This window comes from Panthera onca, chromosome E1 (assembly GCF_046562875.1).
Source record: "Panthera onca isolate mPanOnc1 chromosome E1, mPanOnc1 haplotype 2, whole genome shotgun sequence".
Taxonomy (NCBI): domain Eukaryota; kingdom Metazoa; phylum Chordata; class Mammalia; order Carnivora; family Felidae; genus Panthera; species Panthera onca.
Genome location: NC_138352.1, coordinates 35,604,109 through 35,620,815, shown reverse-complemented (window position 1 = coordinate 35,620,815; position 16,707 = coordinate 35,604,109). Strand labels below are relative to the sequence as shown.

At 35.1% G+C, this 16,707-nt stretch overlaps 1 protein-coding gene across 1 annotated transcript in view; it reads left to right on the top strand.

Moving 5' to 3' along the window:
• The window catches only part of NLK (nemo like kinase), a 164,013-nt gene that overhangs the window by 75,152 nt on the left and 72,154 nt on the right, over positions 1–16,707 (top strand). The gene's annotated exons all lie outside the window — the stretch shown is intronic.

The window sequence follows — 16,707 nt, the reverse complement described above, 5'->3', positions numbered from 1 at the left end:
ATCTCTAGGTCACTATGGGAAGAATTGTGAGTTTTCTAGTTAATGATATGAAATGCTCATCTGTTTAAACCTTCTCTAATTTATCTCAGCATTGTTTTTAGTAGTTTGCAGTCTATACATCTTACAGTTCCATTAAATTTATTCTCCATATATTTTATTCTTTTTTGATTCTGTTGTGAATGAATTCTTAATTACATCTTCAGATTGTTCATTGCTGGTATATAGAAAAGCAATGAGTTTTTGTGTAATGATCAGGTATCTTGCAACCCTGATAAACCTGATTATTAGTTCCAGTAGTATTTTGTGTATTCCTTAGGATTTTCTATATAGAGGATCATGTTATCTACAAATTAAATCAGTTTTATTTTTTCTTCACTTTAGATACCTTTTTTCTTTCTTTTTTTGGCATTTTTCCACTGACAGGACCTCCAGTAAAATTTAAATAGACATGACCACAGTAGACCTCTTTACCTTGTTTCTGATCTTAGGGGAAAACAGTCAGTCTTTTATTATGAAGTAAGATGTTTATTAGCTCTGTGGTTTTCATAGATGCCCTTTGTCTGGTTGAAGAAGTTTCCTTCTATTTCTGGTTTGTTGAATGTGTTTTGTTGTTATTGTTGTTTAAATTTTTTTAGTGTTTATTTTTGAGAGGAACAGAGACAGACAGACTGTGAGTGGGGGAGGGGCAGAGAGAGAAAGGGAGACACAGAGTCTGAAGCAGGCTCCAGGCTTTGAGCTGTCTGCACAGAGCCTGATGCGGGGCTCGAACTCAGGAACTGTGAGATCATGACCTGAGCTGAAGTCAGACCCTTAACTGACTGAGCCACCCAGGTGCCCCTGTTGCTGTTGTTTTTAAGTTTGTTTATTTATTTATTTTGAAAGAGGGAGAGCGTGAATGAGGGAGGGGCAGAGAGAGAAGGAGGTGAAGCCCAAGCAGGCTCTACACTGTCGGCCTGTCCTTGAGATGATGACCTGAGCCAAAATCAAGAGCTAAAATCAAGAGTCAGACACTGAGTCACCCAGGTGCCCCTGTTGAATGTTTTTATCATAGGTTGGATTTGATGTTGTTTTCATGTTGTTGGATTTGATTTCCTCCTCATTTGCTTATGGATTTTTCATCTATATTCATGAAAGATACTGAGTTTTAGTTTTCATCTTTTGTGATGTCATTGTCTGACTTTGGACTCAGAATGAATTGGGAAGTTGTCTCCTTTTAATTTCTGGAAAAATTTGTGAAATACTGGTACTATTTCTTCTTTAAATGTTTGATGTAATTGACAAATGATGCCATCTGGACCTAGGGTATTTATTGAGAGAATTTTTTGAATTACTAATTCACTTTTTGTTCTAGGTTTATTTAGATTTTCTATTCTTCTTGAGACTTTTTCAGTAATATATATTTCTTGTACTTTTTCTATGATATGTAAATTTCCTGATTTGTTGGCACAAAGTTGTTCTTCACATTCCCTTATGATCCTTTTAATTTGTGTAGGGTCAGCAGTGATGTCCCCTTTTATATTCCTGATTTTGTCAGTTTGTATCTTTGTCCTTAAAATAGTAAAGCTAAAGGTTTATCAGGGTTTTTTTATCTTTTCAAAGAATTAACTTTTTATTTCATTGATTTTTATTGATTTGTTATTTTACTATTTCCATTCTGATTTTATTATTTCCTTTTGCTTGCTTTGGGTTTAATTTGATATATATATGTATTAATTACTGACTGGAGTCCTTTATTTCCTATATAGCTGCTTAAAGGTGTAATTTTTCCCTCTAAGCACTGCTTTAACTGCATCCGGTAAATTCTTAGATATTATGTTTTAGTTTTCATTCAATTTGAAATATTTTCTAATTTCCCTTTTGATTTCTTTTTTGACCCATGGATTATTTAGAAATGTTTTGTTTAATGTCCTAATATGTGAGGATTTCCAAAACGTATTTCTGTTATTTGTAATTTAATTCTGTTGTGGGCTGAGAAAACATACTTTGACTGATTTCAGTCCTTTCCATTTATCAAAACATGTTTTATGACGTAGCATTTAGACTTTTCTAGAAAAGGTTCTAAAGGTGCTTGGAGAAAAATAGGTATTCTGTCCTCATTAGGTACAGTGTTCTGTAAATGTCACTCAGGTCAAGTTAGTTAATGTTGTTATTTAAATCTTTTCTATCCTTGCTTAATTTGTGTTTAGTTGTTCTGTTTTTGAGAGTGGAGTATTAAAACCCACAAATACAATTGACTGGAGACAATTGTCCAATATAGAATTGTCTTTTTTTTCTTTTCTGTCAATTTTTGCTTTGTGAATTTTGGGGCCCTATTTTTAAATATGTATATGCTAATAATTGTTGTGTCTTCCAGTATATTAACTTTGTTACCATTATTAAATATCCCTTATTGTCTACAGTAACATTTTTTATCTTAAAATCTATCCTGTCCTTGCAACAATGTGGATAAATCTGGAGGATATTCTGTTAAGTGAAATAAGTCAGTCAGAGAAAGATATCATGTTTTCACTCATGTGTGGAACATGAGAAACTTAACAGAAGACCATGAGGAAAGGGAAGAGGAAAAAATAATTTCAAACAGAGAGGGAAGCTATCCATAAGAGACTCTTAAATATAGAGAACAAACTGAGGGTGGATGGGGGGTGGGGGAGAGGGAAAAATGGTTGATTGGCATTGAGGAGGGCACTTGTTGGGATGAGCACTGGGTGTTGTATGTAAGTGATGCATCATGGGAATCTACCCCCAATACCAAGAGCACACTGTGTGTGTGTGTGTGTGTGTGTGTGTGTGTGTGTGTGTGTGTATAATATAAAGACAGGATTTATATATATGTAAATAAATCCTGTCTTTATATTAATATACCTCTCTAACTCTCTTATAATCACTATTTATATGGCATATAAGATGTGTTTTTTGTAGATAGGATGTAGTTGAATTTTTAAAATTTTTTTAAATGTTTATTTATTTTTTGAGAGAGAGACAGACAGAGCACAAGCAAGGGAGGGGCAGAGAGAGAGGGAGACACAGAATCCAAAGCAAGCTCCAGGCTCTGAGCTGTCAGCACAGAGCCTGATGTGGGGCTCAAACTCACAAACCGTGAGATGGTTTGAGACGTGAGATATCTGAGACAAAGTCAGACATTTAACTGACTGAGCCATCCAGGCACCCCATAGTTGAATTTTTTAAAAATTAAAGTCAGACAATCTCTGCCTTTTGATCTGAAGTGTTTAGATCCATTCACATTTAGTGTAATTATTAATATAACTGAATTTACATTTTCTATTTTTCTGTTTGCTTTCTATATATCTCACATTTTTTTAATTTTTACATTCTTTATTTCTTTTTGTTAAATTTGTGCTTCACAATTGTATTTCTTTTATGTTAAACTTTTTTAGTTGATTAATTCATCTGTTTATTTTTTTAATCCTCTTTTGGCTTTTTATTACTTTTTTTATTGATCTAAGGATTGTAGTATGCATCTTTACTTCTGAACAATCTATTTCAGATTAATACTATCTTGATTTTTCTTAAGTAAATTTTATTTATTTTGAGAGAGAACATGCACATGAGCAGGGGATGGGCAAAGGAAGAGGGGGAGAGAGAGAAAATCCCAAGCATTCACTGCACTGCTAGCACAGAGCTCCACGTGGGGCTTGAACCTACAAACAGTGAATCATGACCTGAGCCCAAACCAAGAGTCACTTAACCAACGGAGCCATCCAGGTGCCCCAGTACTATCTTAATTCTGATAAAATTCAGTAATTTCATTCTAATATAGCTCAATTTCCTTCCCCTTTTGTGTCATATATACATATACATATATACATATATATATATGTAATGAGACATAATATATACATAAACTTCTACAAAATAATATAATGAAATATGTATAAATATATACTCTATATATGTTATAAACCCAACAATATATTCTTGCCTACAAAATACTTGTTTCAGACCTAAAAACACATGTAGACTGAAGATGAATGGATGGAGAATCCTCTGTCATGCAAATAGAAGTGAAAAGAAAGCTGGAGTAACAATACATAATATCAGACAAAATAAACTTTAAAACAGAGGCTGTAACAAGGGACAAAGAAGGACACTATATAATCATAAATGGTATAGTCCAACAAAAATATCTAACAGTTATAAATATATCTGCAGTCAACATGGAAGCACCCAGATATGTAAAGCAGTTAATAACAAACATAAAAGAAATAATTAATAGTAATACAATAATAGTAGGGGACTTTAACACCCGCTTACACCAATGGATAGATCATTCAAGCAGAAAATCAACAAGGAAACAGTAGCTTTGAATGATACATTGGACCAGATGGATCTAACAGGTATTTTCACAACATTCATCCCAGAATACACATTCAAATACACATGGATCATTCTCCAGAATGGATCATATATTAAGCCACAAACAAATCTCAACAAATTCAAAAAGACTGAAGTCCTGGGACACCTGGGTGGCTCAGTCGGTTGAGCATCTGACTTCGGCTCAGGTCATGATCTCATGGTCCGTGAGTTCGAACCCAGCGTCGGGCTCTGTGTTGACAGCTTGGAACCTGGAGCCTGCTTCAGATTCTGTATCTCCCTCTCTGATCCTCCCCCATTCATGTTCTGTCTCTCTCTGTCTCAAAAATAAATAAACATTAAAAAAAATTTTTTTTTTTAAATAAAAGACTGAAGTCCTACCATGCATCTTTTCTGACCACACTATGAAACTAGAAATCAATGGCAAGAAAAAACCTGGAAAGCACACAAATACACGGAGGTTAAATAACATGCTGCTAAAACAATGAATAAGTCAACCAAGAAATCAAAGATGAAATAAAAAAAAAAATACAAATGAAAAGGAAAACACGGTAGTCCAAATATCTTCGAGATACAGCAAAAGCTATTCTAAGAGGTAAGTTTATAGCCATACAGGTCTACCTCAATAAGCAAGAAAAATCCCAAATAAGCAACATAACATTGTATCTACAGGAACTAGAAAAAGAACAATAGGCAAAATCCAAAACCTGGATTAAGGAATATATATACACACACACACACACACACACACACACACACACACACACACACACACCAAGTCAATGAAACCAGGAGCTGGTTTTTTGAAAAGATCAACAAAATCTATAAACCTTTAGTCAGACTCATCCAAGAAAAAAGAGAGGGAGAGAGGAAGGACTCAAATAAAATCAGAAGTGAAGGAGGAAAGTTAACAACTGATACCACAGAAATACAAAAGGTTGTAAGAGAATATTTTGCAAAGTTATATGCCAACAAATTGGACATCCCAGAAGAAATGAATAAATTCCTATAAACATAAAACCTCCCAAAACTGAATTAGGAAGAAATAGAAATTTTGAACAGACTGATTACCAGCAATGAAATTGAATCAGTAATTTAAAAACTCCCAGCAAGCAGAAGTCCAAGGCCAAACAGCTTCAGAGGTGAATTCTACCAAATATTTGAACCTGTTCTTCTCAAATTATTCCAAAAAATGAAAGAGAGAGGAAAACTTCCTAGTTCATTCTATGAAGCCAGCATTACCCTGATACCAAAACCAGATAAAGACACTACAAAAAAGAGAATTACAGGCCAATTATCTGTGATGAACATAGATGCAAAAATCCTTAACAAAATATTAACAAACCAAATCCAACAATACATTAAAAAAATCATTCACCACAATCAAGTGGGATTTATTCCTGGGATGCAAGGGTGGTTCAATATTTGCAATCAGTGTTATACATCACATCGATACAAGGAGAGATAAAAAACATTTTCATTTCAATAGATGGAGCAAAAGCATTTGACAAAGTACAGTATCCATTCATGATAAAAAAAAAATAACCCTCTCAACAAAGTAAGATTAGAGGGAACATACCTCAGCATAATAAAAGCCATATATAAAGAAAAAACCACCAACAGCATAATGGTGAAAATCTAAGGGCATTTCCCCTAAGGTCAGGAATAAGGGATATCCACTCTCACCACTGTTATTTAAAATACTACTGAAAGTCATAGCTACAACAGTCAGACAAGAGGAGGAAACAAAAGGCATCCAAATTGGTAAGGAAAAAGTAAAACTTTCACTATTTGCAGACAACATGATATTACATATAGAAAACTCTAAAGACCCTACCACAAACTGATAAATGATAAACTGATAAATGAGTTCTGTAAGGTAGCAGTATACAAAATCAATGTATAGAAATCTGTGGCATTTTTATATACCAATAATGAAGCAACAGAAAGGGAAATTAAGAAAGCAGTCCCATTTACAGTTTTATCAAAGATAATTAAATATCTCAGAATAAACTTAACCAAGGAGGTGAAAGACCTGTATTCTGAAAACTATAAAATTTTGATGAAAAGTATTGGAGACAGCACAAACAAGTGGAAAGATAGTCCATACTCATGAATTGGAAGAACAAATATTGTTAAAATGTCTATACTACCCAAAAGAGTCTACAGATACAATGCAATCCCTATCAAAATACCAGCAACATTTTTCACAGAACTAGAGCAAACAATCCTAAAATGTGTATGGAAACACAGAAAACCCCGAATAGCCAAAACAATCTTGAAAAAGAAAAACAAAGTTGGAGGTATCGCAATTCCAACTTTCAAGTTATACTACAAAGCTGTAGTAATCCAAACAGTATGGTACTGGCATCAAAACAGGCACACAGATCAGTGGAATAGAATAGAAAGCCCAGAAATAACTCCATGTTTATGATCAAGTAATCTTTGACAAAGGAGGAAAGAATATGCAATGAGGAAAAGACAGTCTTTTCAACAAATGGTGTTGAGAGAACTGGACAACTACATGCAAAAGAATGAAATTGGACCCCTGAGTTATGCCATACCCAAAAATAAATTCTAAATGGATTAAAGACCTAAATATGAGACCTATAATAGAGCATAGGCAGTAATTTCTCTGACATTGGATGTATCAACTTTTTTTCTAGATATGTCTCCTGAGGGAAGGAAAACAAAAGCAAAGATAAACTATTGGGACTGTATCAAAATAAAAAGCGTCTGCACAGCAAAGAAAACAGTCAACAAAACTAAAAGACAACCTACTGAATGGGAGAAGATATTGGCAAATGACATCTCTGGTAAAGGATTAGTATCCAAAATATAAAACGAACTTACACAGCTCAACACCCAAAAAACAAATAATCCAGTTAAAAATGGGAAGAAGACATGAACAGGCATTTCTCCAATGAAGACATGCAGATGGCCAACAGAGACATGAAGAGATGCTCAACATCACTCATCATCAGGGAAATGCAAATCAAAGCTACAATGAGATAATCAGCTCATACCTGTTAGAATGGCCAAAACCAAAACCACAAGAACAACAGGTATTGGAGAGGATGTGTAGAAAAAGGAACTCTCTTGCACTGTTGGTGGGAATGCAAACTTGTGCAGCCACTGTGGAAAACAGTACAGAGGTTCCTCAAAATTTTAAAATGGAACTGCCCTGTGATCCAGTAATCACACTGCTGAGCATTTGCCCCCAAAATACAAAAACACAAATTCAAAACGATACATGCATTCTGTGTTTACAGCAGCATTATTTACAATAGCCAAATTATGAAAGCAGCCCAAGTATGTGTGTGTGAGAGAGAGAGAGAATAATTAAAATTTGCCATTTGCAACAAGAGGGGTGGATCTAGGAAGTATAATGCTAAGGAAATAAGTCAGTTGGAGAAACAAATACCGTATGATTTCACTCATATGTGGAATTTAAGAAAACAAACAAGCAAAGTCGGGGGTCAGGGGGAAGGAGAGAGAAACAAACTAAGAAACAGACTCTTGACTGTAGAGAACAAACTGTTGGTTACCAGAGGGGAGGTGGGGGTGGGGTGGGGATGGGTGAAATAGGTGATAAGGATTCTTTTTATAGTGAGCACTGAGTAATGTGTAGAGTTTGAATCACTATATTGTGCACCTGAAACTAATGTAACACTGTATGTTAACTATGCTGGAATTAACATAAAAACTTAATACAAAAATAAAATTAAAATATTCTTCTATTTACCTACATATTTGCCATTTCTAGCTTTTCATTTCTTCTTGTGGATTTGAGTTACCATCTGAGATTATTACCTGTAAGGCACATCTGCTGGCAACACATTCTGTTCCATCATTACTTATTTTGGAATGTTTTCATTTTGCCTTTATTTTTGAAGGACAGGGTCTTTTTTCATTGGATATAGAATTTTTACCTGCCCACCACCACCACTGCAAACATGGCATTCCACTGCCTTCTGACCTTAATGATATCTGATGAAAAGTCAGTCAGCAATTGTATTGTTTCTCCTCATTATTTTCAAGAGTTTCTTGGACTTGAAATATCTTTGATTCTGACATCTCTAGGTGCAGAACTCTTGTGTTTATCCTGTATGGGATGTTTGAGCTTTTTGGATCTATAGATTTTTATCAGATTTGGAAACTTTTAAACCATTATTTCTTCAAATATTTTTTTCTGCCCTTTTCTCTCTGTTCTTCTGGAACTCCCATTAGGTATATGTTGGTGTACTCTTGTGTTACTGCGTAGGTCTCTGAGGCTGTCTTCATTTTTTTTTCAAACTTTTTCTTCTCTGTTCTTGTTCATTTCTATTGACCTATCTTTTAAGTTTACTGATTCTTTCTTATGCTATTTCATATCCACTATTGGGTCAATCTACTGAATTTTTCATTTCTAATATTGTACTTTTCAACTCTTGAATTTGATTTGGATCTTATGTTTTTTTAATTTGTTTTTATATTGAGCTGTCCTATTTGTTGAGTCATTGTCACAATATTTTTTTAAATTCTCTAAACATGATTTCCTTTAATCCTTTGAATATATTTATAGTAGTTGCTTTTGAAGTGTTACTGAAAGCGATATCTGGGCTCACTCAGAAAGTATTTCTATTGACTGCTTTTTCCCCTGAGTATGGGTCACATTTTACTGTTTGTTTACATATCTTGTAATTTTTTTTTGTTAAAAACTGGACATATTTGATAATATATTATAACAACTCTGGATCTGATTCTTCCCCAGTCCCCCTTCCACCTGAGGGTTGTCATTATTGACATATTGCTATTATTGTGTATGTTTGCTTATATTTAAGTAATTTGGCTGGACTTAAGGTGCACAATCTTCCTCCCCCGTGGGGTACAGCCACTTAAATCTGCTTAGGTTTTTTTTAATTTTTAGCCTGGCCCTCTTGGGGTGCCCTTTGTGTCTTTGTAGCTCAGTGGTCAGCCGGTGATGAGTTAAAGGTTGTGCTCAAACATCTCGAGCCAGTAAGGCTTCTTTCCATTGCAAGTATGTTAGGGAGCTCATCCAGTTTCCAAATATGCTCCAGCTTTTATTTTCTGTTGAGTCTCTCCGTTCTTCCCTTTACCTGTGGAAAGCCTCTCAGTCGGCCATGGGTATGTGCAGAGCAGAGGCCTTCTCAGGTCACCTCTGAGTACATAAGCAGCCTTCAGTTCTCCAGGGACGTGTGGAGAGTTTACCTAGCCCACTGTGGCTATCATTTCCAGAATCCCCTTGTTAAATTTCTGGATTTATGTTAGTCTATCTCATTTCCCAGCTGGGATAACAACCTAGACTTGCAGAGCTGTAGGCTTTCTCTTTTCTTTTCCAGTTGAGTTTAATACTCCACTTCAGATCACATCAGCAACTTCACGCAGTGAAGCTGCTGGTTTTCATGGCCAACAGCCTGGACTGTGCTTGGGTGGGGGGGGTGGGGGTGAGTAAGGAGCAGCCCAAGCAATAACACCATTTGACTTTCATTGTTCTTACCCAAAGTTCCACAGTTTTTCATAAATAAACACTTTTGAATTGGTTGTTTGACTTTGGTTATTTTCTGGAGTCCTGAAATGGTTGTTTTTGACATTTTTGTCCAGTTTTATAGTTGTTTTGAGGGGAAAGGATTTGCTGACCTCTTCAGTTTGCCACAGCTGGAAATCTTGCCTCCTGCTTTGTATTTGCAATATTTTTGGTTTTGGTTATTTTTAAAGGGCTCACTAATTAAAAACCTGAAGCACATCTATGTATTGTAGCTGCTTCAGCATTTTGCTTAACAATGGAAGAAGTTAGGAGATTGTGACTAGATTAGGGGTGGGACTTAGTTCTGCTATAATACTGCTGATAGCACTCTCCTGTGGAATGTTTCTTAATAGCATATTCTTGTGTAATGATGAAGAAAACGTTTATTTTTTAAAGTAAGTTCCTTTGGAATTCTACCAAAACATATGAAAGATGTTACATATACTCCTCTCTACAGAATAAATCAGTGGTATAAGAAAATATATGACAAAATTCATTGGGCTTGTATAGATGTGTATCCTTATGAAGATAATTGTCCTCTTTTTTTTTTTTTTTTTTTTTTTTTTTTTTAATTTTGAGAGAGACATCACAAGCAGGGAAAGGGCAGAGAGAGAGAAAGAGAATCCCAAGCAGCCTCCCCACTGTCGGTGCAGAGCCCAACATGAGGCTCGAGCTCACGAACCATGAGATCATGACCAGAGCCAAAGTCAAGATTCGGACACTTAACCAACTGAGCCACCCAGGCGCCCCAGAATTGTCCCCTTTAAAAATTACTCATTGTACAAATTTCAACCTAAAGTACCTTTTCATGTTAAATTTTTAACTGAGAAGCTTATCTTTACCTTTTCAGTTACATAATAACACAAATACAGAAGTGTGTACAAAATATACAACTTTTTTATTTATCACAAAGTATACACCTCTATAGCCATGAGTCATGTGAGAAATATAGGACATTGCTAACACCCAGAAGTCTCCTCTGCACCCTCCCCATCATTGTCTCCTCCCCCAAGATAACCACTGTCCTGGTTTTTATGGTAACGGCTTCCTTTTTTAATAGTTTCTGTCTCCTAAGTATACATCCCTAAACATTCGAGTTCAAATTTGCTTTTATTTTTAATATTATGGAAATGAAATCTTACATTATTATTTGCGACTGGTTTTTTTTTTGTTCAAAATTATGTGTATAAAGTTTGTCTGTGTTGTTGTATGTAGCAGTAATTCATTTTAGTTACTGTAGAGTTTTCTTATGAATACACAACAGTTTGTTACTCTATCCTACTGTTCATGGATATATGGATTGTTTCCAGTTTTAAGGGTACTAAAAATGTTGCCATGAACACACTTGTATGTTTAGTGATAGGTGTGCACATTCCTTTGGGGTATATATACCTTGGAGTCAGATTGCTGGGTCACAGTGTATTCATGTCTTCATTTTAGTATATAAAGCCCATCTGTTTCCCATAGCGATTGTACCAATTTAAATTCCTACCAGCAGTCTGTAAGAATTGCCATTGCACCACATATCACCAAAGATTTGGTATCATCTTTTTATTACTGGCCATTTTGGTAGTTTTATAGTACTTGCTCACTGTGGTTTTAATTTTCATTTCCAAAATGACTAATAAGGCTAATATCCTTTTCATATGTTTATTGCCTATTTGGATTATTCTATTTTGTAAAATGCCCTTTCAAGCCCTTTTTAAAAATTGATTTGTAGGAGTTCTGCACGTATCTGGATAAATGCTTTGTTCCTTATATATGTGTTACAAGCATCTTCTGTATGACTTGCATTTTTACTCTTAATGTACAGATAATGAAAAGTTCTTGATTTTAAAGTAGTCAAAAAAATGAATTTTCCTTCTGCATTATGATTTGTGCTTTTTGTGTCCTATTGAAGAAATCTCTCCCTTCCCCAGTATCTTGAAGGTCTTCTATATGTTATCTTCTAAAAGCTGTATGATACTGCTTTTCACATTTGTATCTGCATTCCGCCTGGAATTTATTTTTGTGTATGGAGTGAAGTAGAGATGAAGATTCATTCTGTTTTTCCAAGTGATATCTCCTTATTCTAGTACCATACATTGAAAAGAATGTTGTATCTGTCAGGGTCCAGTCAGGAGAAAGAAACCACACCAGTCATTTAAACAGTTTAAAGTGGGGAGAGATGCTAATTAGCTATAAAGTTGTTTGTAAAGTTGTAGGTAATTAAAAAGATAAGAGAACACTAAGGTATCATGGAAGTAACAGCCACCTCTAGCTATGGCTAGAGGAATATCATGGAAGAGGTCAGAATTATTAGGACTTGGAACCCCATGCAGCAGAAATTCAGACATCTAAAGCAAAGGATACTAACTCACTAGTGCTGGTATCTGGGGGTAGAAGAGGCAGTGAGGCTGGTTCTGCAAGTGAGGAAACTATAAACTGGGTTCAGCCACAAAGTTATAGAAAGACACTGCCACTGCTGGGAGTGAAGTGCTAGGTTGACACAGAAACAAGAGACAGACAGGAAGCCCATAGGAAGGGCTAAGTCCCCTTTTCTTTCTCCAGCCTTGTAGTCTCCTACAAAGCCCCCTTTTGGCAGAGCCTAACATGGAGCTAGTTGGCAAAACCAAAATGTGGTTTGCAGTCATAGCCCTGGTATTACATATTTGTGTTTAGACAGATGGGTTTGAAGCTGAAGGATCTGTTTATGGGTCATATTTCTGTTTCATTGGTCCATTGCACCAAAATTACACTGTCTATGCTGTTGTAGCTTTATGATAACTTTTCATATGTGGTAGAGCAATTTTTCCCACCTTATTCTTCAGGACTGTCTTAGCAGTCTGTGGCATATGTACATTTCCATAAAGACTTTAGAACTAATTTGTCTAGTTCCACAAAAGAAGACCTTTTGGGGCTTTGATTGGAATTTCAGTGCATCTATAAATCAGGTTGGGGAGAATTGAAATTTTTATAATATTGAGTTTTCTAGTCCATGAATATGGTATGTCTCTCCATTATTTATGTCTTTAATTTCAATGTTTTTTTAGTCTTTTTATGTAGAAGTCTTGCTTACTTAGCTTTTGTTAGCTTTAATCAAAGATAATGGATATTTTTTATATTGTAAAGAGTATTTAAACATTTTTTAAAATTTCAGTGCTTTTACTTAGAAATTTTTTCAAACATATATTTTCTTTATTTTTGAATGTTGTAACCCCATTTTACCCACCACTAGATTCAATAATTATCAACATTTGCTTCATTTATTTCAACAATGCTTTTTAATGAAATATTTTAAAACAAATCTTAAATCTCATGTCATTTCACCTATATATACTTAAGTATACATTCCTAGAAAAATAGGAACATTTTATTTATAACCATAATTCCAAACCTTATGTTCCTTTTTATTTCAAAAATTACATTTTATTGGTATATTGGTTGGTATGTTCAGTTTGCTTTTAACTAACAACATATTGGGACTTACATTTTATGTTAAGAAATTATTAAAATATTAGCTTAGTCACCTTTGTGTTTCTAAATTCATTATAATTTTTTGACATCAACAAAACCATACTGTTAAAAACAGACTGTGTGAATGAAACCATTCTTTTCTTTCATTTGGTGGCTTCTACATTTATAAACCTAATGAGCAACAAAATTGCCATTCTTTAATTTAAAAAAATTCTTTATTAAAAAATTCTTTATATTCTTCAGTATTCCTATTACTGAACACATATCTTTTTAAAAAAAATTTTTTTTAATGTTTATTTATTTTTGAGACAGAGAGAGACAGAGCATGAACGGGGGAGAGTCAGAGAGAGGGAGACACAGAATCTGAAACAGGCTCCAGGCTCTGAGCTGTCAGCACAGAGCCCGACGCGGGGCTCGAACTCACGGACCGCGAGATCATGACCTGAGCCGAAGTCGGCCCCTTAACCGACTGAGCCACCCAGGCACCCCTGAACACATATCTTTTAAGAAGTCATCAGTGGGATTAAAAGCAAGCACATTTTTGTGTGACATAGGTTGAGTTTGGGTTATCTTTTATAACTTCTTTTTGTCATAAACTATTAAAATGTAAGAAGAAGATGCAGTTGTGGATTTTTTCCCTTTGTGGTGGCTTTGAACAGAAACCTTTTTTTCATTGCAGGTGGTTCTCTTTCCCATACAATATTCATGGGTCTGTTTCTAGGAGAGGACTGTGGCTAGTGGGCCATGAAAACTTCCTAGACTTGGCAGGCTAGGCTGTGTCATGTTCACCCTCTAACATGAGAAAATCCCTATTGAAAAGACAGTGTGGCAACTTTCTTGCAGGCAAGTCATACTCCTCACAAAGATATTTGACAGCAACTGAGAGGTCTCTGTGTCTTTGCCAGCATCTGCAGTAAGGATGGAGCTAATTATAATTAATTCATGGTCTGAAGAACAAGAAAATGTTCTCAAGTCAATAATAATTAGTATAAAAGGATTTTCCACCTATATTTTAACTTAACCAATGGTTATTGGTGGGGAATTGGGGTCCTAAAAGTTAGATCTTTTTCACTGGTAACAAGTATTTGAAAATAAACATGACAGCCTAATATTGAATGATGTGCCTGTTCCTTATTTCTCCTCCCTTATCAGCACCCCTGGGGATCTCACTATCGGTCAGAATGGTCCAGGGATATCTCACCAGCTGGGGCCATTGCTATATATACTTGTTTAAACACAGAGTTAGGGGACGTTTCAGTTCATATTTTAACACTTTCAGTTAAATGTAGGTATTTTGTTTCTTCCGATTAATAGTGGTATGTTAGGATATGAGGAAAAAGAACGAACCATTTCACTGCTTTGGTTTAGCTATTATATAAGGCCTTTTTACCTTGTAATATCAGATTCACAAATTTGGGATCACTTTAGGAGGATCTTGAAAAAAAGGAAAAGGATTTCTTCTAGAGCGCTAACTCAGCAAATACCAAATTTGAATAAACATAAAAGAAAAACCAATAACCAAGCATCAGAAAACTCCAGCCAATGGAACAAATTACCTAAATATGAGAATCTTTCTTCATGTGTTTTTAGGTGGAGACAGGGAAGCCTAGAAAGTTTATTCCTCTAAATAGTGTGCAATTCTGTAAATTATGTCAAAGTACACACAAACTGTAGCCTGTTAAAATTTTGGTTAGAAAGACCAAAGAGATGTAAAAATAAATTCCTTATTCCCTAACTTACAGTGTCGTTGAACATATAAGGACTAAGGTACAAATAAGATACATTATTTAGAGGTATTTGTTGTCAGAAATTTTACCTCATAGTTTGCTATTGTCTTCTCAAGCAGACTTAATCTAAATACGAGTAAAAATAACTTTTAAGGAAATGAATTTCAAAGTGAATGCAAAGGCAATAATCGAAATATTTAGAGTCTAGTTGGGTTCTGTTATTGAGATATGTTCTTTATTGGTACAGTTGACGTAGTAATTGTAGTGTGCATAGCAAAAATAGAAGATTGCTGATTACAAGTTTATGTGAATAGAATTAGAAGAGCCTGATTTTCTCAATCTTAGTGAAACATTTTCATTATAAATTATTTATTTGCTTTGAATAGTTAAAAACCTGTATCAGAGAAAAAAAAAAAAAAAAAACCTGTATCAGAAACATGAACTTTAAAACTGCTAACCCATGTGGGGAAAAAATTCGTCACATAAAATAAATGAGGAGCATATAATTTCTTGAAGATTCTTGCTTAGTGTAGCGATAGTGATTTAAAGATGTTGTAATGTAAGGTTCTAGTGTCTCAAAATGTGTCGCCAATAAGTTTCACTCTTGTTTCATTCCAGCCCTTCTACTTTTCCATAATTTAAGCATATTTGTGGCAGTGGTCAGAGTTTCCTGGGATTAAGAGAGCTCTAGAACAAAACAACCACACCAGATCCAAAAAGCTTCCTATTTTGGTTTTGTACTCTTTTGGCTAACTATATTTCTCTGAAGAATGGCTTGTGGATTCTTCTGGCTGTTTAAAAAAGTTGAACTTGTATTCCAAACGTAGGAGAAGGACTGATATATATACTCTGGACAGATAGAAGAAAAAATTATTTTTTCACAACCCTTAAAACTGTATCTTTAATACACTGTTTGCAGAATCACATGTTGATTTAAAACATAGTAAAGAAATACCTGTTTTAGTGTAACGTGACTGCTCATGAAGATCATCAGGTGAAATGACAGATGCACTGTTTTATTTAGGGCATCCAGTATTCAGTAGAGAAAATAACTGACCAGTAAGTGAATTGTAGATCAAAGCATGCCTCCTTTTTTTCTGAACTGAGGAAAGTTGCCCTAAATGTTAGTTCATTATCTCTACAGCTGGGGCTTCATTAACAAGTACAGTTGGAATAACCAGGGTATTGCAGCAGCAGAGAAACTAAGCACAGCAAGCCTTTCAGTAACAAAGAAAATAAAAGAATTCCTGTGTAACAGGCTTCCACACTTATCTGTGTTCCGTGGTACTGTTTGTGCTGAACTAAAGCATCTGCTACCTCAAGTTAAGAGAGAACAAACTCAACATGGCGTGAAATTACTGCACAGCCATTCACATTCATTAGAGTTATATTGTTACCAGCCACAAGCATGTCTGGCTTTTGCATGAATAATAAAATAAAACGCTGCTTTGTGAATTTTGCCTTAAAACATTGCAAGGCACAGTACTAACCTTGAGCCAAGAGTGGGTTTATCTTAGAGCAGCTTTCCTTACCACAGTAGAGTCAGGACGAATAAGAAGGCCAACGTTGGAAAGAAGTATTGCTGTCTGAGGCCTCTCTGGAAAGGGCAATGTATTAAATGAGTTCCCTCATTCTTTAAAACTAATAGTTGTTGGGTAGGCTAGC